We start from the raw sequence: 3,606 nt of genomic DNA on the forward strand, positions 1-3,606 counted from the left end.
AAAGTCTTCATATTTCTTAATTCATGTCAAGCACGAGTTGCAGCGCTGAATATTGTTAAAAAAACGAACATTTGAGCTGGACTGATCTGACACTGTGGACCACTGCATAATCAAGTAACCGAAGGCTAGAATGCCTGAATATGTTACGTAAATCTGTGACTTTTTGACTAGACAGAATGTTAATTTAAGATATCTTAAATGGAAAAGCTGAATAATTCAAGATATCTCAAATTCATTTAGAGATATCTTAAAAGGAATTTTGACTAGTCAAAATTACAATTCAAGATATCTTAAATTTAGTTTTGTCTAGTCATTATTTGCATTTTAGATATCTATAATTTAGTTTTCACTAGTCAAAACTACATTTCTCCTATCCAAAAATACATTTAAGATATCTTGAATTATGGTGTAATTTGAGATATCTTTAATGAGAATTATGACTAGTCAAAACTAAAATTGAGATATCTTGAATTTACTTTGTGACTAGTCGTAATTTAATTGTAGATATCTGAAATGTGTATTTCAGATAGTCAGTAATTCATTGTAGATATCTTGAATTGAAGTCTCCATACAACTGAATGGTAAATCTGACGTCATTTCGACTAGTCAGAATGTAATTAGAGATATCTTAAATCGCTAAAACGTCTAGTCATAATACAATTTGAGATATCTGGAATGGAAGGGCGGCAAAACCGAATTTATGTCAAAACGGCTTGCCATACACGGGCTACACCCACGAGAAACAAAGGCCAGGCTTTAATATGATTTATGGATGAGTTCGCAGGGCTGGCCTAAGGTTGTATGGGGCCCTAGGCAGAATTTGATTCGGGGCCCCTCTTCCTTTTAGGAATATCACCACTACCAACAGCATTTCAATACAGATTTATTGGAAACCGGGGAACAGACCTGATCATTTGTAAAAGGTAAAAAGTATATTCAAATTCAATTAGCTAGATATGTTTTATTACTATTTCACAAGATATATCTGCAGAAAGCAGAATAAATCACATGCATGGCATTAATTTTGATAAATAAAATTTAGAAAAGTAACGACACCACATTCTTGGAAGAAGGTGTTTGGTTCAGATATGATCAAACTAGGAAAAAAAAATCTTGAAATCTTAATGTGAGAGAGCAACGCAAAGTAATGTTTGAGTTGAACTATTGCACTTGTCTTCCAAATGTTTGGAATAAAAACAGCATCAACTCTCGGCACAGCTTCGCAGTTGGATTTAGGTTTGTGCTTCGACTAGGGCTTCCCTATAGACCAGCGCTTCTCAATTCCAGTCCTCAAAAAAAAAAAAAAAAAAAGCGTTTCCCCACATCATGATGCTGCTACCACCATATTTCACACTAAAATAACCCTTCACAGAACAGCTACATTTGGACTGAATATTTATTTGCATTGATTTATATAAATGCCCACCACACTTTTCAGAATTTTATTTGCAGAACACTTTGAGCAGAAATTGCTGTCCTTCCCGCCTTTCTGGTTGATCAGTATATAAATGGCATCCAATATGTTTTCTCAACAGGAAATGTAAGGAAGTCTGCTGAAGGCATAAGGGACTTAAAAAAAAAATTTAAATGAAACATTTTTTAATCAATTGCTATAATTGTTTTTCTGTGTATTAAATTATACTGCACAGTAAGCATTAGTCAAGCTCAAACTTTATTTGTTAGAGGAAGCATTTGAGGAAACTCTTCCTCAGACATGCACTTCCTTTGGGAGAGCGTTCGTTTCTTGCCACAAAGGCTCGTTGAAAAGGTAGTGAAACAAATGTTGTCGCAGTTTCAAAATAAAAGGTCCTGAATATTTTGCAGTCTGTTGGTTCTTTTCAAAGCAGAACCGTCTGACCTGTTCAGTAGGAAGGCTCCACTTTACGGTTTGACTGCTTTGTTTTTGAAGCCGTCGGTCTGGTTCTACCGCACGTTCCGTTTCTGAGAATATCTCACTTCTATTCATCTCTGTCTATTCATTCATAAATTCGATGCACATCATCTGAAGGCACTTCACAAAAAAACCAAAACATAATCATAATGCAGTCTTACATACATTCTCATTGGTCCTAGCAAGCTAGTGCATCAAGATTAATGTTTTTAGTCAAATTAAAAAGTTTTCTAAGGAACACGGCAGATTGCATGGAGTCATTCACTCCTCCTGGACAAATGAATGATTCCTTCCTTTGTGTTGTTGACGTCACGTGAACAGAGCGACAGCGGAGACATTTATCTCTAGAATAACCTCTTCCCCCAGCATGATGCCATTGCTTCCTGCTGACTCTTACTGTACCCATCTCGACTCCACTTCTTATCTACCCCCAGCTCTAATCAAAAACATGTTCCAGACTTGGGAGTCTGAATTGTCAACGGCCTTCCGCTGATAAAACAATGGCCTCATTTGGAGAGGTTAAGCACACTCAAATAATACCTGCACCCACGCTAATATCTGACTGGCTGGAAGAGAGCTACAAAGGAATACATTTACTACACTAACTATTTTTTGTGGAAACTTGTTTTCTGAAAATGTTTTAATCCAAAATGCTTGTTTGCATATTGATTGAATGTCTTGACATTTCATTCATATTGCGTCACGTTTTATGGATTGTCTATAAAACAGATAATGTGTGAAAAAAATAAAAATAAATCGAGCTCCTCTGCCTCAGTCAGAAACAACCGATCAAAGCCAGGAGGAGGGTCTTAGCGCTGTCAATCACTCTTGTGTACTTGCCGTTCACATCAGAAAACATAATAAAATAAAAATTAACATATTTGCCCCTGAATACGTTTTCAAAACGTTTTCTTGGCTTTTTTGTTTTCATGTTGATTTGCTTCTTGTGATAAAGGAAGTCAGAGTCAGACTGGAAGAATCAACAACAACCATTGGCAACCGTCTCATAGAGCTACCCGAAGGTGGAATCTTATCAATTTGGAGACTTGATTGCAGTCTATACCTGAGACCGGAAAATATCGTTCTTGCTTGTGTTTCAATCTAAACCTAAAGGCCGTTTGTTATGGCGTGAATCATTTTCAATGGTCATTTTTGAGCGCAAGTGAAGGGGCGTGGTGAATGCCTGACTGTGAGTGAGAGCATGGGAGTGCAAGCACAAGAGGTGCAAGAAAGGTTTCCGTGTCGACTGGAAGGGTGAGTCGAGACGAGATTAGAGATCAATCTAATCCGACGCCTAACTGCCAGCTAGACCAGATCGGACGCCACTCGAGGGAGCAGCCCTGTGGAGGCCATGAGGCAGGAGGTGCATTTCAATATAATTAGCAGAAATTAAATACTTTCTTCGTTCACATGAATTCCCCAATGAGAGAAGAAATATTTTATTTTATTATATTTGTTTATATTTTATTAGGAAGACAATACGTGAGCGGGATTGGCCGACAATGCACATTTATTCGTGTTACAGCCACAAACGTCAATGAGTTGCACTGGGACTGAATGAAATGCACATGAAGACACGACATAGCATGTTGTCAAGAAAGAGCAGCTCTACTTCAACATGTTGATTTGAAGAGTAAAAGTAAAAAAAAAAAAAAAAGAAAAAAGAAAAAAAAAGTATCCAGCCAAGAAATTACACAAGTAAAAGTAAAAACAGG

The sequence above is a fragment of the Gambusia affinis genome, linkage group LG19 (genome assembly GCF_019740435.1).
Source record: "Gambusia affinis linkage group LG19, SWU_Gaff_1.0, whole genome shotgun sequence".
In the NCBI taxonomy this organism is placed as follows: Eukaryota; Metazoa; Chordata; class Actinopteri; order Cyprinodontiformes; family Poeciliidae; genus Gambusia; species Gambusia affinis.